The sequence below is a fragment of the Ursus arctos genome, unplaced genomic scaffold (genome assembly GCF_023065955.2).
Source record: "Ursus arctos isolate Adak ecotype North America unplaced genomic scaffold, UrsArc2.0 scaffold_11, whole genome shotgun sequence".
Lineage (NCBI taxonomy): Eukaryota > Metazoa > Chordata > Mammalia > Carnivora > Ursidae > Ursus > Ursus arctos.
This window is the reverse complement of record NW_026622775.1, coordinates 12881588-12908552: the sequence shown is the minus strand read 5'-3', so window position 1 is coordinate 12908552 and position 26965 is coordinate 12881588. Positions and strand designations below refer to the sequence as shown.

The following is a 26965-nucleotide window of genomic DNA, read 5'->3' as shown; positions in this document are numbered from 1 at the left end:
CATTCTACCTCCAGACTGGAATGGCTTGAAGAAATCTAGGTCCATTTTGGAGGCTCATGAAGGAGTATAACATCCTAGTGCATTGTTATGTGCTCCAAAAATAACTCCCCCCCCCCCAGAATTAATTGATAAATTTGAGACAGTGGTGGGAATGTGATTAGAAGACTGCACTGCAAGCTTCTGGAAGGCTGGGACTATGCCTGCTTCATTTTCTATCCTCCTCCCAGTGGAGGAGCCTGATGTGGGGCTCGATCCCATAACGCCAGGATCACGCCCTGAGCTGAAGGCAGACGCTTAACGATTGAGCCACCCAGACGCCCCTAAAACTTTTATGTTTAATGTAATTAATTTTTACTATTGTATTGCCTTTTTTTCCTTGTAGAAACATAATAATAAAAAGAATTACAGAGGAAACTCTATTTCTATTTCAATGTTCCCGAACAAAGCAATCTATTGAGTCTTTGACATATTTTAGAAACCACCCACGTGAATTAAAAAAAGAAGTTTGCTGCTTTTTAAGGCTCATTTAAAGAAACTTCAAAAACAAAGAAATATATGACAATCATCTTATGGTTCCTAAAATTTGGGGGGACTCATTTAAGGTGAGAGTGACAGAGAAAATCTTGCTGCCAAACAAACACGAGCTTAGATGAGATGGTCCTGATGACCTATGACACTGGCAGTAGCACATAGGAACAGGCACTGCTTTCTGGAAACTACTGCTCCTATTTTGAATTTTTGGACAATTTTTAAGTGAGGGTTTTCCTTCATAATCTTCTTTCTGAGATAGAGTCAAGCCCATTTTGATCCCACTCCAGATTTCACTGGGGTGGCCCAGGGCCACTGGTTGCTGCCTGCAGATAGCTGGTGGCATGTGTGGGAGACACACTGCATGAAGGAGAGTACAGGGTGTGTTTGGGTACATAGGCAGAGAGAGACATACAAATGCTCAATATACAGTTGTGAATGTTTGTACATCTGAGTTTTGTTATTCAGGGAATACTGCTTCTTAGAAAAAAAGTACTGCTGTTAAGATCTAGTCAGGAAAATAGGGCCCATACCAGGTAAGTTCACTAGAGGGAATTTAATATAAGAATCTATTGGGGCTCCTGGGTGGCTCAGTCGGTTAAGTGGCTGCCTTTGGCTCAGTCGATTGAGCCCCGGGTCCTGTGGGGCTCTCTGCTCAGCAGGGGAGTCTGCTTCTCCCTCTGCCCCTACCCTCACTTGTGCTCTCTCTCTCTCTCTGGGCTCTCTCTCTCTCAAATAAAAAAAATAAAAAATAAAAATTATATATATATTATATATATTTATTTGAATCTGTTTCAAAGTCCTGAAATCTGAGGCCACCACAGTTCCTGTCCATAGTGTCTTTATCACCAAGCTGTTTCTTTCATTTAAGGAAGAATGGAGTAAACAGATATTTTGCAGTTGCTTCTTTCTTAAGAATATTATTGCCCACCTACATTCTTTAGGATATGTGTCTAACAAAGTTATTCTAAAACCTTTTTTCTTAGTTACTTTTCCTGTTATGCAAGACATACTTAAAAAAAAAAAGCCTTTAAAGTGATAAAATCAATGTATATTTTGAAAATAAAAAACATTTTAGAAAATTAAAAAATATAAACAAAAAACTTTAAAATACCAGTTACTCTATCACCCAGAGATAATACTTACAAATTTTTAGTTGAAAACTTATAGAAAAACCTGTATAGGATCATACAGTCTTGTCAGTAGCTTTTTTTTTTTTTTTTTGCCTTTGAATGTATCTGTTTTCTTCCTAGTTCATTAAATATTCCTCAGAAACTGTCCCCTTGGTGGCTTCAGTGTATTCCAAGTCTAAATTACTTTTCCATTTACTTACTATTGGACATTGAGTTTATGCCAACTCTGCTATTTCAAATAAAACTATAATGTAAAAGTCTTATAAATAAGCTTTTTTCTGCCTCTTTGATTATTTCCCAGCTTAAGCAAAGAATTACCCCCTTTTTGTCTCTTCTTAATTAGATTGGTGAGGGGGAAAAGGTCAGTTCTAATCATGACTTAATATGAGTTGTGCTAAATGACATAGCTTCTTAAAAATAAAGGAAAATTAGAACTTTAAAATATAGTTATTTGAAATGAATGAAATCTTGCCATTTGCAAGGATGTGGATGGGGCTAGAGAGTAGTATGCTAAGTGCAATAAGTCAGTCAAAGAAAGACAAATACCATAGGATTTCACTCATGTCGAATTTAAGAAACAAACAAATGAATAAACAAAGAAGAAAAGAAAAACAACAACAACAAAAAACCAGACTCTTAAATACAGAGAACAAACAAGAAGGGAGGTGTGTGGGAATGGGTGAAATAGTTAAAGGGAATTAAGAGTACACTTATCTTGATGAGCACTGAGAAATGAATAGAATTATTGAATCACTATATTGTACATCTGAAACTAATATAACACTGTATGTTAATTATACTTGAATTAAAAAAAATAAAATACACACAATATATAATTGAAAAAACTTCACAGACCTATCTTTACCTAAACTACAAGATGTTTTCTTTTGTATTTCATTAAGAAACCCTTTTTATAATGCCCCCAAAATAAAATTATTTTGTAATATTAAAATATAATCAATTTGAGCAACTTCTAAAGACCTTGAAAATGCCCCTTAGACCCCTCAGTATTCTCTTCATTTTCTGTTTTCATCTCAATGAACTGAGTTTTCTTGAATATCATCCTTGAAGAAAAAAAAAATCTGATTCTTTTGTATAGATTTTCCACTTTATTTAATACTGTATCAGAGACAATATTCTATTCTATTCTTCAGTTTTAGTAAATTGCATTTCAGCTAAATAATAAACTTGGATATATATCCTTATATTTAGTTATTTCTCTGGGAAGCTGTTCAAAGATTTAAATGCATATTTACAAATGGACTTTTAGCAACACAATTTGTTTATAAGTAAAGGACTTCCAATATCTAAAAGAGTAAACTCTATTTATTTAACCTCATATTTCATAATTCATGTATGACCAGATAACATTGTGCTTAGATATATAATTCATAATCAGGTCAAACGTAAATACTATCTTTCTAAGAGATTGTGTGTGTGTGTGTGTGTGTGTGTGTGTTGTGTACATTAAATATTAGATAGGGCAGATTCTTTGATGGACCTGAGCATTTAACCTGGAATTATTAGCACAACCCTAAAATTATACTGGTCTCCTAAAGGAGGTTATAAATCATAACAGTGGAGATTGTGACCAAACTATATAAAATAACATTGTCACCTCTGTGTTGCTGTCTCTTAATTTTTCATAACATTTATCACCATCTGGCTTATAATATATTTGGATGTTTTCATATTTATTGTATGCCGTCCTTCACTAGACTTTAAACACCATGAGAACGAGACATTTCTTTCATTCTCTTCTTTATTTACTACTTAGTACATAGCAGATGCTCAATAGATGTCTTACTTGAATAAATAAAAATTGAATGAATAAACAGTGAAGATTCTTTGTTTTTGGATTTGATATAATAGAAATAATATATAATAAAATATTGAAAATTCTGTAAATAAATCCAACTTTTAAGAGTTTGCAAGTGTCATATTTTTGATAGCCCTTTGAAATTGAATGTGCCAAATCGTTGGCTAAATCTGTAGAAGAAAGAAATGTGAATCTCAGAGCCTCATATGGCATATCTTTTTTCCTTCTAAGTAAATTAAAGAGTTTTGCCTTAAAAATATGACAGAGAGGGGCTCCTGGCTGGTTCAGTTGGTAGAGCATACGCCTCTTGATGTTGGGGTCATAAGTTTAAGCCCCATGTTGTGCAAAGAGCTTACTTAAAAAAAATATATATGACAGGGACATAATTCTTTAAACCAAGCAGCATTGTAATGGTTTTAGAATGTGGTTTCCCTTGCTTTCATGGAAAGTCAAAAATATGTTTTTCATTTAATACAGACTTCATTTGCTATATTCTTAATAAGTAAGTTCAACCTCCAACAGCATAAAAAATTAACCTTGTAAATGAGTAATATGTAACTTAAATCTTCTGAAAGTGAGAGTTCCCAACAATTCAAAGATAAACTCTTTCGTGGTTTGTTGGAGAGGCAAAGCTACAAAGAAATAATTAAGATAGCCAGGGTAAACCTAGTTTGGCTTTATTTCCCCACAACTGTTAGGCATAGGAATGCATTGGTCACAGTGTTTAACAGAAGTTCCCAAAGTTAAATGAGGGAATGGAATTAGAATAGATTTTAAACAATTGTTTATTAAAATCCGTAATTGTATTCATTGTTGGTAACTGGAACCTGCAAAGCAGAGTAATGAGTTTAAATACACAGCAACAGGAATAACTTTAATTCATAAAAGGAACTACAAATTAGGTTGGAAATAATAAAAAGAGAAGCATCAACATCGGTCAGTCTATAACCAAAAAGCCTTTGCTTTTATGCATCCTTGAAGGGCGAACCAGTTAATATACCAGTCTCCTGCACATTTCTATTACATCTCTTTTCTCTTTCTCTTTTCCACTCTAGCCTTCTCTCTCTAGATCCCTTCTTACCTCTCCCAACACAGTTACATCACATACTCATGCACACGCACAGGTGTGTCTCTGGTATAAAGCTATTGTCTTTAGTTTCTTCTTGGCAGGTTATTTTTCCTAAAGGATCTAGTCACAATTACTTCATTAGAACAATTGCAAGAGCTGCTTATTACCACAGAAAGGCATATGAATAAAAAAGTAATTCCTTTTTCTTGTTATAAAATGCCAACCTTGTATAGATAGAAATTGCTTTTGCCATTTTCTGCAGGTAATCATACTGTTCATGTTACTGAAGGGGTAGAAAGAATTTTTCTGTTCTGTCTGGCCTCTGGACTCAAATGGGAAGTTATTTATTTCAGAGGCCAGAAAAACCACCAAGAACTTTTTACTCAATAATCCCAGTGCTAACAAATCTATCCTAAAAAATATTTCCAAATATGGAAAAGTATGGATGCCAAGTATTGCTACAAATAACAAAATAAATTTTAGCAAAATTAAGCAAATAGAATTTATTTTTTTATTTTTAAAATTTATTTGTTTTAATTTATTTGACAGAGTGAGTGGGGGGAGGGGCAGAGGGAGAGGGACAAGCAGACTCTGTGCTGAGCACAGAGCCCGACACTGGCTTGATCCCAGGACCCCGAGATCATGACCTAAGCTAAAACCGGGAGTCGGATGCTTCACCAACTGAGCCACCCAGGCGCCCCTTTTTTATTTTTTATATTTTAGGAGAGTTTATTTTAAAGGTAACAGTTAAGTCATAGAATTAATGAGACATTTATAAAATTGGCTCAGGAATGGACAGGAGCTAAAAAACAGCTCTAGAGCAGGTGATCCAAACTATAAGAATTTCTAGAATCTCTTTTCAGTGGGCTACTGTTAGAACTAGCCCGTTCCAACTACTTTTCCAGTCTTGGTTTCAGTGGACTTAAGATTCCAAACCCATGGTAGGGAGGTTGGTAGGGGCATCTCATTGGCTTTGTGTACTAGAGCAACCAACACCCCAAAATATAGTGGGTTAAGAATGAAAAGAAATCTATTTCTCTCTCATGTAACACTTCAAGGCAGATTAGCAGTCTGTTCCACATCAGTCAAGGACTCCAGTTCCTTTTGTGTTATTGTTCCACCATCCCCTAGGAAGTATTGACGTTACCCACCGGATTGTAGCTGCGTCACAGCCTCGCATCCAAGCCTGCAGAGAGGTGGATAGAGAGGCTAGGGAACAAGCAGCTTCCTTTTTTAAAAGATATGACCCAGGGATTATATATAATACTTCTGTTCATTTCCCATTTACTGGAAGTTAGCCGCTGAGGAGGGAGCCCCACACAGAATCGATCCCAGGACTCTGAGATCATGACCTGAGCTGAAGGCAGACGCTTAACCGTCTGAGCCACCCAGGTGCACCTATGATAAGCTTTAAACAAAAGAATGCAAGGAAAGTGAGGTTGTGCCAGCAGGTTCTGAGCCTCGGTCTGAAGAGCGTTTGCATGCTTCTATGCTGGCTGTTGGAACCCTGTCTCAGTGCCACGTAAACAACTGGGCTAGCCTGCTACAAAGTGAGTGACGACATGGACCAGAGGCAAGTTTGCTCCTGTGATTTGAGAGAGATCAGCAAAGCTGTCTGCCCAACCTGCTGCTGAGTATAGGCTCAGGAACATGCCCGGCTCAGGTCAGTTGAATCTGGCCCAGGCCAGAACGACCCAGCAGATCAACAGACTTGTGTAAGTGGTTGTTTTAACCAATAAAGTTTGGCGTGGTTTGTTAGGCAACAATAGTTAATCGATACAAAGTCATTCATTGCTGTCTCATTTATCCTAACAAGAAAGCAGAAACAATCTAAGTAGTGATAATACGTTGTTTAAATAAATTACCCCACATTTCCTTGGAGGAATATTTTATGAGCCCGAAGCTATTCTCATGAAGTTAGTCTATAATCATACTGACCGTTTTCGAGGCAAAGAGGGTAGTTGCTTCCCTTTCTCCACTTTTTTCACACAACCTCAGATTCCCTTTTTGTGAGTTTTTATGAATTCTCAGGGTAGATTTTGTTCTTCCTGAGCTGGCAGAGTGGCTTTTCCTAATTTATCCTTTTATATAAATGAAGCCTCATCTTTGGACAGGAATTGCAATATCTACCTAAAATCTTGTCTTATGATCTCACTTGAGTGTTAATACTCAAGCCCCTTCATTACTAAATCCAGCAAAACTTTCAGAACAGCAGTTTCAAAAATTCAGGTGTTTATTTCTCTGGTTTCTTCAATTTTTGATCCTTGGAGATTTTTTTTTCTTCTGAGCTCATCTATGTATTAAAAAGGACATTTGTTTTATTTTATCTAGGATGTCTCAATGTTTTGTAATATGAAGGTTTTATGGTTATAGTGTGACACGTTACCAGATACAGAAATTTCCCTCCATAATCTTTACTCATTGACTCGACGAAAACACGTTAGGCTGTGCAGTAGTTGGGAGGCAAAGTTCTCTCTGCCCTCTAAGAGCTTGCAATACAAATGCCTGGTTTCTAGCCTGATCTACTAAATTCCCCCATCCTAAGGGCACACTAGACTATTCACTGCTCCAAACATGCCATGCATAAAAGATTGTGATACTTTTCATGCTGAACCCTCTGCCTAGGATGTCTTTTCTCTTTTTATTACTATGTTACACATTTTTTATCTATCTAGATTCTTGAGTATGTACAATGTACCACTCAGTAGGGTTCCAGAGATATAAAGACAAAATAAAACCTCTTTCAATAAATTTATAGCTATTCAAGCTCCATTAATGCTACATTTCTACCTAACTTTCCTTAATTTCACAGCCAGGATTTAAATATTTCTTCTCTACATTTTTGCAGTATATTTTTATGTCTTTATTTTGCACTTAACTCATTCTGTATTCCATTGTTATTTGTTTTATGTAGAACAATATTGGAAAAATCTTATTTGCTTTAACAGTTCGTATGAGTCCCCATATAAAAAGTTACCCACTGATAGCTGAATGCTTTATAAACCTCACCTGAGATAACATCTCCCAGACCTGTGAGTCCCCTGAGATTTAGTTTTGAGCATGCTTTGATGATTCTAAATTGCTCTGCATAAGAAAAGCATGGTAATTAGGATTTAGGGATAGGGTAAGGGGGCAAAAGAGGTTGATCTTCAGACTGACCTTAAGGAGAACAGGAAACAAATGTTCAATAACAGAAGCCAAGTATGTCTGTTTTATGCCTCTACCTCCTCCAACCAAACTAGATTGAAAGCTCCATGAAAGTAGGAACCCATTTATATTCATCTTTGTATCTCTCGTGTACCTACTACTGTGTTTTCTCCACAGTACCTTCTCAATAATTACTTCTTGAACTCGAAAATGAAGATGAACCAGAGAATTGTATCAGACAACTAGGGTCAAAATTAGACAAATTTCAGGGTCTTATAGATAATTCAATTTAACTCCTTATTTTAAACATGAGGAAATGGAGAGAAAAGTGAGTAAATGACATGCACAAGGTTATCAGGCTTGTTAATAACAACAAATAATTTTAAAAATTTATCTACTGTCTCTTTTTAAAAAAAGTATTTATAGCCTTTAAAAAAAATTGGTGGGGTACCTGGCTGGTTCAGTTGGTGGAGCATGTGACTCTTGATCTCAGGGTCATGAGTTTGAGCCCCACATTGGGCAGAGATACTACTTAAGAAAAATTTAAAAATTTTTAAAAATTTTGGTAAATACATGGTGGCTGGGTGGCTCAGTCTGTTAATTGTTTGCCTTCAGCTCAGGTCATGATCCTGGAGTCCCAGAATCGAGTCCCATACTGGGCTCCCAGCTCAGCAGGGAGTCTGCTTCTCCCTCTGCCCCTCGCCCTGCTCTCATGCTCTCTGTCTCTCTCTCTCAAATAAATAAATAAAATATTTTAAAAATTTGGTAAATACATATAACATAAAATTTACTATCTTAACATTTTTAAGTGTACAGTTCTGTGGCATTACGTACATTCTCATTTTTGTGCGCCCAGTCTCTAAAACTCTTCAAGTTGCAGAATTAAAACTCTATACCCATCAAACAACAGTTACCTATTCACCTCTCCCCATGTAGCCCCTGGCAGCCATCATTTTACTTTCTGTCTCTATGAATTTGACTACTCTAGGTACCTCGGATAAGTAGAATCATACATTATTTGTCTTTTTGCGACTAGCTTATTTCACTTAGCATAATGTCCTTGAGGTTTATCAGCGTTGTAGCAGGTGTCATCCTTTTTTTCCATTTTAGGGGTGAATAATATTCTATTGTATGTATATATCACATTTTGTTTATTCCTTCATTCATTGATGGACACTTAAGTTACTTCCATCTGTTGACTATTGTGAGTAATACTGCTTTGGTCATGGGTGTACAAATATCTATTCAAGACCCTGTCTTCCATTATTTTGAGCATATATGCAGAAGTGGAATTGCTGGATCATATTGTAATTCAATTTTTAATTTTCAGGAAAACCACCACGCTGTTTTCTATAGCAGCTTCACCATTTAACCCCAGCCATGCACAAGGGTTCCAGTTTTTCCACCTCCTCATCAGCACTTGTATTTTTTATTTTTCTGATAGTGACCATCCTAATGGGCATGAAATGGTATCTCATTGAGGTTTTAATTTGCATTTCTTTTATGATTAGTGACATTGTGTATCTTTTCATATGATTGTTGGCCATTTGTATATCTTCTTTTAGAAATATCTATTCTAGTCCTTTATCCGTTTAAAAAAATTTTCTGTTGTATTTTAGGAATTCTCTATATTTTCTGGCTATTAATCTTTCACCAGGTAATGTGATTCCCAAATACTTCCCCCCATTCTGTGGATTGTTTTTTTTTACTCTGTTAATAGTACCGTTTGATGCACAAAAGTTCTTGATTTTGATGAAGTCTAACTTGTCTATTTTTTCTATTGTTGCCTGTGTTTTTGGTGTCATATGCAAGAAATCACTGCCAAATCTAATGTCATCAAGCTTTCCTCCTAAGTTTTCTTCTAAGACTTTATAGTTTTAGCTCTCATGTTTAGGTCTTTGATCTATTGTGAATTAATTTTTGTATATAGTGTTAAGTAAGGGTCCAGTTTCATTCTTTTGCATGTGGATATCCAGTTTTCCCAATACCGCTTGTTGAAGGGACTGTGCTGTCCCCATTGTGTGGTCTTGGCATCCTTGTTGAAAATCATTTGAGGGGCACCTGGGTGGCTCTATCAGTTAAGTGTCTGCCTTTGGCTCGGGTCATGCACAAGAGTTTTGGGATTGAGCCCGATGTCGAGCTCTCTGCTCAGTGGAGATCCTGCTTCTCCCTTTCCCTCTGCCTGCTGCTCCCCCTGCTTGTGCTCGCTTGCTCTCTCTCTCTCTGTCAAATAAATAAATAAAATCTTAAAAAAAAAAAGAAAAAGAAAATCATTTGAACATAATTTGAACATCCAGGATTTTCATTCTGTTTTCATCACTTGTAGTATTGTAGTAAGCTTTGAAATCAGGAAGTGTGAGTCTTCCAACTTTGTTCATATCTGTTAAAATTGTTTTGACTATTTGGAGTCCCTTGAGATTCCATATGAATTTTAGAATGGGTTTTTCTATTTCTGTGAAGAATGTCCTTGGGATTTTGATAGAGATTGCAATGAATCTGTAGATCAGTTTGGGTAATAGCAACATCTTAACAGAATTAAGTCCTCCAAACCATGGAAATGGGATGTCTTTCCATTTATGTCTTCAATTTCTTTCAGCAGTGTTTTGTAGTTTTCTTTGTACAAGTTGTTTGCTTCCGTGGTTAATTTCTAAATATTCTTTTTTTTTAATTTTATTTTTAAGTAATCTCTACACACAATGTGGGGCTCGAATTCAACAACCCTGAGATCAATAGTTGCACTCTCTACTAACTGAGACAGCCAGGCACCCCTTAAGTATTCTTTTGATGCTATTGTGAATGGAATTGTTTTCTTTTTTAATTGTTCATTGTTAATAGAAATGCAGCTAATTTTCGCATGTTGATTTTGTATCCTACGATTTTGTTGAATTCATAATTATTCTAACAGGTTTTGTGTAGAATCTGTAGGTTTATCTACATATAAGATCATGTCATCTGCAAACAGATAATTCTATTTCTTTCCAATTTGGATGACTTTTATTTCTTTTTTCTTGCCTAATTGCTCTTACTAGAACTTCCAGTACTATGTTGAATAGAAATGGTAAAAGTGAGCATCCTTTTCTTGTTCCTGCTCTTAGAGGAAAAGCTTTCAGTCTTTCACTGTTGAGTATGATGATAATTGTGGATTTTTAATATATGGCTTTGGTAGTTTCCTTCTATTTCTAGTTTGTTGGATGTTTTTATCATGAAAGAGTATTGAATTTTGTCAGATGCTTTTTCTGCATCAATTGAGATGATCATGTGGTGTTTTTCCTTCATTCTGTTAATGTGATGTATTACATTGATTGATTTCCATATGTTGAATCAACCTTTCATTCTAGGAATAAACCCCTATTGGTTATGGTATATAGTCCTTGTCGTATACTGCTGAATTATGTTTGCTTATATTTTGTTGAGGATTTTTGCATCAATTTTCCTAGGGGATATTGGTGTGTAGTTTTTTTCTTGTAATATCTTTGGCTTTAGTATCAGGGCAATGCTGGACTGATGGAAGGAGTTAGGAAGTGTTTCCTCTACGTCAGTTGTTTTGAAGTTTGAGAAGATTGCTGTTATTTCTTCTTTAAATGTTTGGTAGAATTCACCAGTGAAGTCATCAGGTCCAGGGCTTTTCTTTGTCAGGATGTTTTGATTACTAATTCAATCTCCTTACTTTATTATGGCTCTATTCTGATTTTCTATATCTTTGTGTTTCAGTCTTTGTAAGTTTTATGTTTCTAGGAATTTGTCCATTTTGTATAGGTTATCTAATTTATTGGCATACAATTGTTTATAGTACTCTCAGAATCCTTTTTATTTCTGCAGAATTGGTTGTAATGTTCCTGTTTTTATTTCTGATTTTAGCATGTGAGTCTTAATCTTCAGCTAGATTGGCAAAAAAAAAAAAAAAAGAAGATTTGTATTGTCAATTTTGTTCTTTTCAAAGAACCAACTTTTGGTTTTACTAGTTTTCTCTATTATTTTTCTATTCTTTGTTTTAATTTATCTTTAGCATTTACGTCTTTCCCTGTTTCTTCAGTGGGCCAAGCTTATCCCAAGTTTAAATCCTTTGCACTAGCTTTTCCACCTGGGATACTTTTCATCCGGTATTTCATGGCTAGCCCTTTCTTGTTTTTAGGGCTCAATTACTCTGGAAACCTTTATCAACCATCAATCTACATGATCTCTAGCTATTCTGTTATGCATCCTTTATTCTTCACAGCCCTTTTCACTCTGTGAGATTTATTTTTTGTTTGACTCTTCCCCACCACCACACATGCACTTGCAAACACACATACATACCCATGCATGCACACTTGTTAGAATATAAGCTCCATAAGAACAAGAACCCTCTTTGTCTTGTCTAACCACTGGCATTCCCACTGCCTAGAACAGTCTCTGACCTAATAATAAAAGGTGCTCAATAAATATTATTGACTCCTCTAAGATATTGCAAAGGCTAGTGTTTTGAAAAGGAATGGTTGATTGAAAAATTAATTGGGGTGCCTGGGTGACTCAGTAGGTTAAGTGTCCAACTCTTGATTTCGGCTCAGGTCATGATCGCAGGGTCCCAGGACTGAGCCCTGTGTCAGGCTTCATGCTCAGCACAGAGTCTGCTTAGGATTCTCTCTCTCTGTCTCTCTGCCCCTCCCCTTGCTTGCTCTTTCTCTCTCTAAAATAAATAAATCTTAAAAAAAAAAAAAAAAAAGGAGGGGTGCCTGGGTGGCTCAGTCACTTAAGCATCTGCCTTCAGCTCAGGTCTCCCAGGGTCCTGGGATCGAGCCCTCCGTTGGGCTCCCTGCTCTGCGGGGAGCCTGCTTCTTCCTCTCTTTCTGCCTGCTGCTCCCCCTGCTTGTGCTCTCTCTCTGTGTCTGTCTAATAAATAATTTTAAAAAAAGAAGAAAGAAAAAAAATTTGTTCATCTTGCTCCTGGAAGATTATTAAGAGATGAGGAATGCATTAGTTAGTAAATTTTAAGAGAGCCATAACCAGTTATTATCTAATATACTTTATTAACATATTTGGTTTGACTAATTAAATATTTATGTTTTTATGTGCTATCTTTATAATATATCAGCATCTACTTGTTATTCCATTATTTTTGAGACTAATGGATTTTTGGTGTACAAATATACACTGTTCATATCATGGAGTCAGTATGTGCCACTAAAATGAGCATCAAACTGAGAGTCTGGTGTCTTGGTTTCTAGTCCCATTGTCACTACAATGTAACTGGATAGTTTTGGAAAGAATCACTTAACTTATTTTCACCTGAGTTTCTTCATTTGTAAAGTGAGGGGATTGTATTAGATAGGTTACCACAATTCCTTCCAGCAATCAAATCTATAATTACATAATTTAGAGCCCAATTTTACTGGTTTTAGATGGTTTTAATTATTAGATACTCATAGTACATTTTTCTACACTTAAAATGACAAGTGCTTTAATTCACTTGTAATATTATACCTCCAAATTTGAGCATGCACATTCCTTTACAGATTTCCACTGAGCTGAGATCAAAAGTCAGACACTTAACCAACTGAGCCACCCAGGTACCCCAAGATTTCTACTTTATAATGGAGTTTCCAGAACTGAACCACATGGAGTTTTTCCTACCCTAAGTATGTTAAATAGGTGACTCATTAAATGTTTACTTAATTTGTAATGCATTGGCTTAGGAGGAAGGAAAGATAATATAGTAATAGCCAATTATTAAGAAAAAATAAACCTAGATCTAGTAGAGTAAAAGGAAATTATTTTCAAAGGTAAATAATTTGGGGGGCACCTGAATGTCTCAGTCGGTTGGGTGTCTGCCTTTGGTTCAGGTCATGATCCCGGGGTCCCGGGATGGAGCCCCCTGTTGGGCTTTCTGCTTAGCGGAGAGACTGCTTATTGCCGTCCTCTGTCAAATAAATAAATAAAATCTTAAGAAAAAAGAAAGGTAAATAATTTGGTAAATTTAAAACTGCTATATTCAATTAGGAGCAAACCAAATGTCTAAAGCTATGAATCAGCCTCATTGTGTTGGATATTGTCAATAATCCTGCTGCTGCTCATAGTTTGGATGTAACTGATTATATTCCAAAAATATATAACACTTTAAATCAAGAAGTTTCAAATTAAAATAACAACTAATATCATAAATTAAAATACATAATAGCTTAAGGAGAAAAATATTTACAGACCCTATGATATTTATAAAATAAATTTTATCTAAATTAGTAATTACATTTAAATGACATGGATCCACATATAAAAAGTAACATCGAACGGTCAATGTTGACTTCTTTTCATAAACTTGTGGGAACTTGAATGTAAACTATCACATCAGAGAAAATAGATCTTAGAAGATAATTTTATGTTCTCAGGTTCTGACCCATATCTGGACTGTCACATCTCTTTTGACACATACACATATACACACACAAACACACACGTACACACAAATAAAAATATTTTGGATTTATTTATTTAATTTTTTTATTTTAGAGAGAGAGAGTGCACGGGCAAATGAGTGGGGGAGGGCAGAGGGAGAGGGAGAAAATCTCCAGCAGATGCCCCACTGAGCACAGAGCCTGGCTCCGGGCTCAATTCCATGACCCGGAGATCATGACCTGAGCTGAAACCAAGAGTCAGTTGCTTAACCGACTGAACCGCCCAGGCGCCCCTGGATGTATTAAAAGTAAAAATTTTAGGAAATGTATAAATGTTACTGGGCTAACAATACACATTCACATTTTCAGAGATTCAAAGTGGACAGACTAGCTATAAAGACCCAATAGGCAGTTCTGCTCTTAAGAAAACTGGGTTGTGCCTCTCTGAGGTAAAAAGCTTTGATTTATTTCACTTAGGTTGCCTTTTAGGGACACTTGTGCGATTATAAAATACCTTCTGTGAATGCAATTAATCTGTTTGATTTGTTATCATTTCCTTATAGGCATGATGTTAACATAACAGGGACCTCTGAAGAGGTATTAGAGATCTCAGTACTGGTCAACCATTTCACACCTTTCAAATTATTTTTTTTCTCTTATCTGTAATTAGGCCATTTAATTCATTTAGAATCCCCCTTGAGACCATAGCACATCCTCAACTGTGAAACATTTGTGGGAAGACTTGCTCTATACAATGCATTTTGCATGTTATAGTGAAAGGGCTGAGCAGAAGGGATTTGTTAGACATAATTTACATCTATTGCATAGTCAAACCTTAATTATTTGGTGGCTGATTGTTCTGTTTGGGAATTATACAAGCATTTTGTTTCTACTCTGTCTCACTTTTGCTGGCCGTTCAGCCATTTCACTAATCATCAGCATGTCTGCCAAGAGTGATTTGGGGATAGTGAAGCAGAGGACGCATTGTCCATCATTTCGCTATTTCTTAGAAGATTTAATAAAATCTTTAATGAGTGAGGGGATTGAAGCTTGTGTGTAAATCAGTGGACCTTAATGTTTTCATTATCCATGTTATTCCTCTGTCTCCCAAGGATAATTAAATGTTCCCTTTCTTTTCTTTCTTTCTTTTCTTTCCTTCTTTTCTTCTTTCCTTCCTTCCTTCCTTCCCTACCTCCCTCCCTCTCTTTCTCTCTCTCTCTTTCTCTCTTAAGTTCACTGTGTATGTTCCAAAACCTGTAAGATAAGAATAAAAACATGTGTTTTAGGGACACCTGGGTGGTTCAGTCGATTAAGTGTCTGCCTTCAGCTCAGGTCATTATCTCAGGGTCCTGGTATGGAGCCCCTCATCAGGCTCCTTGCTCAGAGGGAGTCTGCTTCTCCCTTTCCCTCTGCCCCTCCCCCTGCTGGTGCTCACTCTCTCTCCCTCTCTCTAATAAATAAATAAAATCTTTAAAATCTTTAAAAAAGGGGCGCCTGGGTGGCACAGCGGTTAAGCGCCTGCCTTCGGCTCAGGGCATGATCCCGGCGTTACGGGATCGAGCCCCACATCAGGCTCCTCTGCTGTGAGCCTGCTTCTTCCTCTCCCATTCCCCCTGCTTGTGTTCCCTCTCTCTCTGGCTGTCTCTATCTCTGTCAAATAAATAAAATCTTTAAAATAAATAAATAAATAAATAAAAATAAAATCTTTAAAAAATTACTATCATTATAGAAAGTATACAAATTAAGAAAAACTGAGAAAATTAAAATTCTTATATTCCATGGTCCACAGATAATTATTGTTAACATTTTGTTGTGAGAATATGAAATTATAGCTCTTTACTCGATTTTTCAACTTCTGAAAAGAAAATTTTTTCGATTTAATGAAGTTTTATTTTCCAAAATGTACAATTGGTGGGATCTGTTCATGCATCTTCACCAGCAGGGTGAAGCCCCTGAAGGGCTGCCCTGGCTCTGAAAGAAATTTTAACATAAAATGAATTTCAGAGGAATCATTTTATTATACTAAAAATAATTAACCTTACTGAATATCTTTCTTCCTCTAACCTTCCCCCAAATTTCTCTACTATAGATTCTATTCCCCTAAATGGAAATGTCTTTGGACATTTATATAAGTATATCTGAAAGATAAATCACCCAAGAGACTTAACAATTAAAGACAATTTCACCTATCATGTTGGGGAAAAAAAATACAATGTTATTTCTTTCATAATATTTGTAGAAAGTCTTTCATGAATGTTTCACAGTAGAGGATATGCTGCGGCTTCTTTTTAAAAATTTTATTATTAAAAGATTCTATTTATTTATTTGAGAGAGAGAGATAGCACACATGCATGAGTGGGGGGAAGGAGCAGAGGGAGAAGCAGACCCCCTGCTGAGCAGGGACCCTGGAATTGTGACCTGAGCCGAAGCCAGACGCTTAACCGACTGAGCCACCCAGGCACCCCTGTGCTGCAGTTTCAATGGGGATTCTAAGTGAATTAAATGATCTAAATACAGAGAAGAGAAAAAAAAATAATTAGAAAGATGCTAAACATAGGTAATGAAAACATTAAAGAGAGGAAAGTCACTCTCAAACACCATTTATGGGGAGTGTCAGTTGGTAGAACTTTCTTGTAGGACAATAGAGTGATACCTGATAAAATTTTAAATGTGCGGGAGGCAGGGGAGGATGAAAAAAAGAAAAAGAATTAAACTTGCAACATACAGGTGGCGAAGAGACACATGAAAAGAAGCTCAACATCACTAATCATTAAGGAAATACAAATCAAAACCGCAATGAGATATCACTTCACTGTCAGAATGACTAGTATAAAAAAGACAAGAAATAACAATTGTTGGCCGGGAAATGGAGAGAAATGAACCCTTGTGCACTGTTGGTGGGAACACAAATCAGTGCAGCCACTGTGGAAAACAGTATGGAGATTCCCCAAAAATTAAAAATAGAAATACAATATGATCTAGTAATTCCACTATGGGGTATTTACCCAAAGAATGTGAAAACACTAATTTGAAAAAATATGTGCATCCCTATGTTTATTGTAGCATTATTTACAATAGCCAAGATATGGAAGCAACCAAGTGTCCCTAGATAGATGAATGGATAAAGAAGATGGGGTGTGTGTGTGTATGTATGTATATGTATTTTATATGTAAGTTTATGTTACTTAGCTTTAAAAAAAATTAAATCTTGCCATTTGCAACAACATGATGGATCTAGAGTGCATAGTGATAAATGAAATAAGACAATGATGGATCTAGAGTGCATAGTGATAAATGAAATAAGACAAATACCATATGATTTCACTTATATGTGGAATCTAAAAACCAACCAACCAACCAAACAAAAGCAGAAACAGACTCATAAATACAAGATCAAACTGATGGTTGTCAGAGGGAAAAGGGGGGGGGGCAAAATAGGTGAAAGGAATTAAGTGGTGCAAACTTCCAGTTATAAAGTAAATAAGTCATGGGGATGAAAAGTACAGCATACAGATAGTCAATAATATTCTAATATATTGCACAGTGACAGACGTTGGCTACATTTATTCTGGTAAGTATTACGTAATGTATGGAACTGTCAAATAACTATGTTGTACACCTGAAACTAATATAACATTGTATAACAACTATACTTCAATTTAAAAAATGTCTTTTTAATGTGCCTAACCATGTTGCTAAGGTCTGAAAATTGTGTTCTCCCAAAATTCATATACTGAAATCCTAACTCCCAATGGTAATGGTATTAGTAGGTGGGGCCTTAGGGAGTTGATGAGGTTGTGAGGGTGGAGCACTCATGAATGGGATTAGTACCCTTAAAAAAGAGACCTTACAGGACTCCCTACCCACTTCTTCCAAGTGAGGATACACAGAGGTCTGCAGTCCAGAAGAGAACCCTCACCTGACCATGCTGTCACCCTCATCTCAGACTTTCTAGCTTCTAGAACTGTGCGCAATAAATTTCTGCTGTTCATAAGCCACCCAGTCTATGGTATTTCATTATAACATCCCGAATGGACTAAAACACATGTTTTGGTTTTTAATTAATTAATTAATTCGTCAGAGAGAGAGAGAGAGAGAGAGAGAGGAAGATAGCACAAGCAGGGGGAGCAGCAGACAGAGGGAGAAGCAGGCTCCCTGTTGAGCAAGTAGCCCGATGTGGGACTCGATCCCAGGACCCCAGGACCATGCTGTCCTGATAATAATTTTTATTAACTAAATTCCCTACCTATTTACTGCATAATTTTTTACATCTATATTCATGCACCTATCAGCATATACTACAGCAATTCAATCATGCCATCTTTTCCACAAAGTTAGGATTTCCCTAGGCAAGAGAGCCTTGTTTATCTTTGTATTCCCAGCACATAGTGCTTAACAAAAGTTTCTTAAATTTCAAACCTTAAGAAGCAATGAAAAAAATAACAAAACAATGAAGACCCAACTATCAGAGTACTCATCCTCTAATCCAAGTGTTAATATTGGCCACATTCGTTTTTTCTGTCATGCATCTATCTCTATCATTGCTAATATCATGATACATCCCCCTACAGAACAAAATACTGTTCTACACAAACATTATACCATTATCACAATCAAGAAATTTTATTCTATACAGTAATATTGTTATTTGTAAATTTCCCCAGTTGTCTAAATAATAACATTTATACCTTTTTTTTTTTTTAATCCAGTACCCAGACCAGGAACAAGCATCACATTTAGATGATAGGTTTCTCCATCCTCTTTTACTCTAGGAGGGTTCTGGTATTCTCTTTGATTTTCATGACTGATGTTTTTGAAGCATCCAGGCCAGATGTTTTGTAGAATGTCCCACAATTTCAATTTGTGTGATTGTTTCCTCATGATTAGAGTAATTTGATATGTTTTTGATAAAAGTATTGAAAAGATGATATGTCTCCCTCAAATGCATTACATTAGGAAGCACATGATATCACTTTGTCCCATTATATTTATGTTACTTTCTAATATACGTATTTACAGTTTTATTATTCCTTGGGGCGCCTCGGTGGCTCAGATGGTTAAGTGTCTGCCTTCAGCTCGGGTCATGATCCCAAGATCCTGGGATCCGAGTCCCATGTTGGGCTGCTTGCTCAGCAGGGAGCCTTCTTCTCTCTCTCTCTCTCTTTCTCTCTCTCTGGCAAATAAATAAAATCTTAAAAAAAATAATAAAGTTTTGTAATTCCCTCCAATTGCCATCATAACTGTATCCCACAAATTTGGATAAATAAATTCTTTTTCATTCAGTCCTAAATGTCAACTTCCATTGTGGTTATACTTTTTTTTTTTTTTAAGATTTTAAAATTACTTATTTTTAAAATTTTTGTTTTAAGTAATCTCTACCCCCAATGTGGCTTGGACTCACAACCCTGAGATCAAGAGTTGCTTGCTCTACTGACTGAGCCAGACAGGCACCCCCTGCTTATACTACTTTAACCCTTAAATTACATAGATACATGTTTTGACATTCTAAATATTTGCGTATTTTTTAACTTAATATTTTGAAATAATTGGAATTACTGGAAATTTATCTTAAAGTTTCAGAAATGCACACAAAACTCCCATACACCCTCAATTTTTAAGCATTTCTTTATTGTCTGGCATATCAAAGTATTTCAGGTTTGTACTTTACTGATCCAGACCTGGAAATAGTTTTCCAAGAAGCCTGGTTCCTTTTGTAGGGGAATGGTATTTAAAAACAAGATCTGGGAACTGTGTTTCCTGTGTTTTTAAATGAATATAATGAGGCAGCATAAGATAGAGATGAGTGCATGAATTTCTAAGTCAAGGCATGAGATTCCAATTTTGACCAGCCATGTTGCTAATGTGTAATCACATATATGTGATATGTGATTACACATAATGTGTAATGTTAGGGGCATTATTCTCTCTGAGATTTGGTGTCCTCATCTTTAAAAAAATAGTTGACACAAAAACAATAATGATAACAAAGAAGAGAAGGATGATGATGTTCTTGTAATCTGATAAATACTGTTCTAAGTTCTTTAATTATATAAATATATTTAATCTTCACAAGAATATTGCCATACCCAGTTTACACATGAAATAAATGAGGGTGATAATAAAATATCTATATTCAAAGTTATGAGAATCAAATAAAAGCATGTGAAAGTCCTATGTAAAAAACACTATATATGTATATGAACTGGTATGTATATATTTATATGTGTATACACATAATCATCCAATTGTTTACTGACTCAATAAACATCTATTAGGTATTTACTAAGTATCATATATTATGTTTATGGTAAGTATAAAATAAAACAATGTATATAAAAGTATTAAGTTTAACAACATTAAATACACGTATATTTGTATGTTTATAACCCCAAAGAAAATTTCTCTAAAAGTGTGCTGTGCAATAGAAATATAATGTGAGTTACATATGTAACTTTAAATTTCTTAGTAGCCATAGTAAAATTGTTTTTTAAAAGTGAAATTAGGGATGCCTGGATGGCTCAGTCGGTTAAGTGTCTGCCTTTGGCTCAGGTCAAGATCCCAGGATCCTGGGGATTGAGTCCAGCCTTGGGCTCCTTGCTCAGCAGGGAGCCTGCTTCTCCCTCTGCCTGCTGCTCCCCCAGCTTTTGCTCTCTCTCTCTCTCTCTCTGACAAATACATAAAATCTTTAAAAACTTAAAGTGAAATTAGTTTTAATTGTATATTTTATTTTATCCAATATATCCAAAATATTAACAAAAAATGTGATTCTTCCATGTAAATGTAAAACAATTATTAATGATACATTTTACACTCTTTTTTTCATTCAAGTCTTCAAAATTCATTGTGTATTTTATACTTAGCACGTTTCAGAACAAACTATATCCCAAATGCACACTAGCCACAGGTATACCTAGTGGCATCTGTGATGAACATGTCAGGTCTAGAATAAAATACAAATACAAGAAACTGTTGGAGAAACAAGGGAGGGAGAGAGATTTACCTTTTACTATATATTCTTTTTTGTTTTTTAAAGATTTATTTTTTATTTTTAGAGAGAGCCCGGGGGCGGGTGGGGCAAAAGGAGAGGGAGCGCATCTTGAGCAGACTTCCTGCTGAATTTGGAACCTGATACAGGGCTGGATTCCATGACCCTGAGATCATGACCTGAGCCAAAATCAAGAGTCAGTTGCTTAACCAACGTAGCCACCCAGGTGCCCCTTACTATATATTCTCTTGTGCTTTTGTTTTTTGTACTCCATGTACTTGTCGAAGAAATTTGAAAAAATAAATTAATAAATTAGAAGCATCGTGCTTTCATCTCTGTGTGTGTATGCATCTTTCTATGTCAATGGTTCGCAACTGGAGGTGGTTTTGCACCCCCAGGAACATTTGTCTGCAATGTCTGGAGATATTTTGGCTTGAGTGGGTAGTAACTATTGGGATCTAGTGGGTAAATGTCAGGGATACTGCTATATATCTATAATGTACATATAGTACAGCGCCCCCCGCCCCCCACCTCCCAATTGTCTGGCCCAAAATGTCAATGGAGCTGAGGTTGAGAAACTCTGTTCCTTGTATTTTTCCAAAAAGTAAAAATATAAGTGTCTACTAGTTACTAGGCATTGTCAAGGCCATGGCTCTTCAGAGAGGAATCATACACACATAGCTCCTGAACCCCAGTGGCTCACAGTTTAGTGAGGGAATGATAAAGAAGCGAACAATTGCAGGACTGTAATAAATTCTAGAATAGAGTACAAACAAGGCATTAAGCAAGAACTAAAGTATCTACAAACATATTCATTAACTAGAAAGCCACTTGCTTGAAACATCAATTTAAATTGAATAATTGAGACTAAAACATCAATTATTTCCCACCAGATCTTCTAGGTTGAGAATGTAGCACTTTATTCAAAGGGTTTAATGTTCCTGTGTACCAACATAATGTCAATAAAAGATATCTGACGGGAGCCCTGAATTTGGTTATAACAACTGTTACTCTATTTCTGTGCTGAGTAACACATTTTGGAACTTTAAATGGACTCAGTGATATATTTTAAAAAGAATGTGTAAGTTATGACTAATGTTGCTGTCTGAAAGAGATAGCTATATTATAAGAACAACAGTCCCGGGATTATCATGTTTTGCATATCTTCTCCCACGAATGCCTCCATTTTTCCAAGAGGCTCACAAGTTCAACTATATTTCATCACCAAAGAAACCAGACAAAGCTCAGACTCTGAAATCCATTGGCTTTATTTTTTTTTTAAACCTTAGTGCTTTATACTTTTGCTTTGGCTTAGTTTTTTACTGGTCAGCTCATAGAGTCCTGCACATATCTGTTTGAAAGAAGAAAGCTTTTGCCCTTCTTACTGTCTGTAAGCTGCCTGCATTCAGGGCGAGGCCACACGGGGTCTCGGTGAAGGGCAAGTGCTTTGGGGTCTAATAAGGCCTGGTTTTGAGTCCCAGTTTCATCTCGTAAGGTCTAGCCATTATTTAATCTCACCAAACCTCAGTATCCTCATGCAAAATATCTGTCTTGAAAGGGTCACTGGGTTGATTAAATGAGATAATATATATTCAATGTATTTATCATTGCCAGGAATTAATCAAGTGATGAGGACTGTTATTATTGAAATGGCACAAAACATAAAGCGGACTTTTAAGTTTATTAGTCAGAATAGTGCCATTAGGGGCGCCCGGCTGGCTCCGTCGGTAGAGCACGTGACTCTTGATCTCGGGGTTGTAAGTTTGAGCCCCATGTTGAGTGTAGAGATTACTTGAAAATAAAATCTTTTTAAAAAAATACTGCTATTGGTCAGAAAAGTGCTTGTGTGATTTCCCCACTAGAATTTATTTCTTAATGTATTCTTAATGCGATTTCCTATCTTTTTGTTTGACACCATTCTTAATTAGATGGAAAAACTTGAATACTGTTTTGGCACTCTGCGTTTTTTATTCGTTCACATTTGTGTTCATTATTCATTTCCTACTACCTTTGACCACTGTGCTGTTAGAATATAGTACTAGCTCTTGTCTTTTCATGTTTGTGGTCTATGCCTCTTCCCAGCTAAATTCACATTGTCTATTTAAGACCAACTGTTTTTTGAAATTTCCCTTGTGCCCTCATTATCACGCTGACTAAGCTGCACTAGATAGTAACCTAAATCTCTTTAGTAACGAGCCCATCCTCAACAGCTTGAAGAAATACACTGCTCTGTAAATACAGAGCTCATTTATAGACAGAGACAAAAGGCTCTTCTTGATTGTAATTTCAGCAGACCAAGTGATTGTAATGTCACTGTGGTAAAAAATGCAGTTGCATTTTTCATGCTTTCTAGAAAAGCTGAGATAAAATCTCACAGTCACACCACACATATTTTATAATTTAAATCTCCAAGTGGTTTTGCTTCATTCAAAAAAACTGAAATTCTAAATTTTATTTTGAGTTTATGTGAAAAGTTTTATTGTAATAAATAATTTTCATAGATAATCTTATATTTCTTTCTACTATGTTAAAATATTTATGGCATGCCTCACTCAGAGAGGCAGTAGTTTTCTTATTATTTTAATATGTTGTTGATATTTTATACTACCCTGTTTTAATGATAGCAAAAAATGAAGACCAGATTAGAGAAGGTAAATGACAAAGAATATCGGTAAATTCATTGTTTTTTGTTATTATGATCAATATCAGTAATGTTAATATTAATAAGAGTAGAGCATAAATAAAAGGCAAACTATTTCTCTAACAGCCTAATGACTTGAGACAAATAATTAAGGCTCCCATCCATCAAGAGGGATGAGAGAAGGTTAGTAGGTTTTTCATAGCGAGGGAGAGCCTGGTTCCTGTCTTACCCTTTGTCCCACAGAGGAAGATGAGAAACAGACCCACTGCAACTTTCATCTTTATTTCTCCTGTTTTTCTCTTTATTTCATTCCTGAGGGGAAAATTTCAGAGCTGGTATGTCTAATATACAAGTAACAGATTTCAAAAGAGGGCTTTTTATAAATGAAGGGCATATATGTGAAAGGAGAAAATATAAACGGTGCAGAGGGAGAACAGTTTCTGGCTGAGTAGGCTGTGTAGAAAAAATATCACTGAAATGGGCGTGGGAAGAGACAAAGAGAGCATTCAGGGGGAAAAATGGCTGAAGAAATGAGGGGAGAACAATTGGGAGTATAGATGTTTAGAAATCACCATAAAAATCAAAACCATCAAGTGGATAATTTTATTTTTTCCCCAAAGGACATGTTCAAGTCGATTCTTTATCAAGTTCTGGAAATCTGTGAACACTGTTGGCCACATACCCAGAAAAATCTGAGCTACTCAACAAGCTACTCATCAAAAGCATCTGTCTCAACCTGTTGTTCGCCTTCACCTCTTACCTGGTCTAGAATTTTAACCTCTTTTCTCATTCCTCTGGGTAACACAACAAAGTGGATGGTTATCTTAAAAAGCTACAATTAAGACTGTTGGAGATGGAGTAGAGGCCCTGAGGGTTCTTTTAGTCTAGCACAAAGGAATTTATCAAATTAACCACTTGCAAACACTAAGAGCTCAATATCGTCCATCAGAAGGTGTTTGAGATTAGGGAATTGCAAGAAGAGGAAAGCTTGTAGCCCACCGGTTGTACTCCTGAGGCTACCTTCTAAGTAGCAGGAAAGCACCAGACCTAGCAAAGCAGGCCTGGGATCCAGAGGGCACCCAAAGTGAAAAATAAGGAAAAGCAAGATGCACAGAGTTTAAAAAAGACCGATTTTACACAGGGCTTACCTTGGTTTGATGCCTGTTGATAGCCAAGACTAGAATGGGCCTGGATGGGGTTCTTCCTGTCTTGAGCAGGCTGGTATGAAAAGTTAGAGATTAGGAGCACCTAGCCGGCTCAGTGGTTGAATGTCCAACCTTGATTTTGGGTCCGGTCATGATCTCATTGGTAGTGACATCCAGCCCCATGTTGGGCTCCCCAGTCAGTGGGGAGTCTGCTTCAGAGTCTCCCCCTCTGCCCCTCCCCTGCTCATGCATGCGTGCACATGCTCTCTCTTTCTCTGTCTCTCTCAAAAACACAAATAAATCTTAAAAAAAAAAAAAAAAAAGAAAAGAAAAATTAGAGACTAGGGGTTCCTAGCTGGCTGAGTTGGTAAAGCATGCAAATCTTGATCTCGGCATTGTGAGTTCAAGCCCCACTTTGGGTATAGAAATTACTAAAGAAAAAAAAAAAAGCTAGGGATTATACTGCTCTTCTTCCTAAGAGTCATTGTCCAGGATGGGTCAGAGGCTGGGGGCACTCTTGAGAACCCTGAACTAAGTTTTGGGACAAATGCCTTAAGGGATTTCATACTTGCTGAATAGTCTCTGAGAACTGATTGGGATCAGAATTTATTGGTTCTGACCTAAAATCAAGGGGATCATTTGAGTCAGAGGTGACTAGCAACCAAAACTTAGGGTAGAATGGTGAGGAATTCTAACAGGTAGTCTAGTACTTTTAAAAATGAGAGCCATTGTTTCAATCAATGTTGTGTGTTAGAGTCCTCTGGAAGGATATTTGTAGGGGAAAAATGGACTTTGTTTAATTGCTAAGATTTAGATAGGGGAGAGGAGGGTGAAGATAATTATTCATTCATTCATTTCTTCAAGAAATATTTGTGAAATATCTATGGGTCTGTGCCAAACACCAGGGATTCTGTAAAGAACAAAAGTGGCAAGATCCCTGCCCTAATGGAGTGTGGAGTCAGACATTGCACATAGTAAAAGACGAAGATTACTTCAGATAGTGGTAAGTTCTATGAAGGAAAAAGAAAAGTCCAATGGGTAGAGAGTGACTTGGTGGTGGTGATGGGGAAGGTTTGATGATGAGTGTTTTACGTAAAGAATGGAGAGACCTTCTGGGGAGGTGAGAGTTGATTAAGGTCTAAGAGATGAGGAGCTGGCCCTATGAATGGGGGGCATTCTAAGAAGAGGGAGCAGCAACTATAATAAGCCTGAAATGGCAATGAACTAGATGCATTTGAGGGACAAAATCAACAAAAACAGCAACAACAATAAAAACACAGCGTAGCCACTGAGAGTCTAAGACAAAGTCATCACATAGAAGGAGTTTCTTTTAATTGCAAAGAGAATTTATTCATTTTTTAAAGAGTTATTTATTTGAGAGAGAACAGCCATGCATGCATGTGTGCTCTGGGGGGGGGGGAGGGGCAGAGGGAAGGAGAGAGAGTCCTCAAGCAGACTCCCTGCTGAGCTCAGAGCCCAAAGCGGGGCTTAATCCAAGGACCCCGAGATCATGACCTGAGCCGAAATCAAGAGTCGGATGCTTAACCGTCTGACCACCCAGGTGCCCCTTAATTGCCAAGAGAATTTAAAGAGAAGATTAAAGTAGAGAACTGTGACCTGGAGAAGATTCAGAAAAGGGCTGAGTTCCTTACACTAGCATTGTTCTATGCTGATAGGGAGTAAAGAGGGCAACTGGGCTATAGAGCCCTTATAATAGTGAAAACAAGAGTTGAAACCCAGGTGACACCCATGTCAGCAAGCTTTGGTTTAGAAATGTGTGCCCCAGAAAAAAGGCAAAACCCTCAGGGCTACTGTTGCCAGTAGGTAAGGAAGCCCAGGGGTCAACCCCAACTATAATATTGTAGTTGCCACAATTGGTACTTGAAATCCAGAGGAAAATGGAGGTGACGACCACTGATTTCTTCAGTAAAACAAACAAAAAAACGCTACATGACATAAAATTCGATTGCCTAAGTGTTTTATATTTTTATTTATTTTTTAAAAGATTTTATTTATTTATTTGAGAGAGAGAGCGAAAACAAGCAGGGGTAGGGCAGAGGGAGCGGGAGAAGGAGAAGCAGACTCCCCGCTGAGCAGGGAGCCTCATGATGCACTCCATCCCAGGAGCTG

At 36.6% G+C, this 26965-nt stretch overlaps 1 long non-coding RNA gene across 1 annotated transcript in view; it reads left to right on the top strand.

Moving 5' to 3' along the window:
• The window catches only part of LOC130543335 (uncharacterized), a 51987-nt gene extending 26866 nt beyond the window's left edge, over positions 1 to 25121 (top strand). The window contains exon 3 of the long non-coding RNA XR_008958607.1: positions 24311 to 25121. This is a non-coding gene — a long non-coding RNA (uncharacterized LOC130543335). The remainder of the gene's footprint in view (positions 1 to 24310) is intronic.
• Positions 25122 to 26965: the final 1844 nt, after the last annotated feature.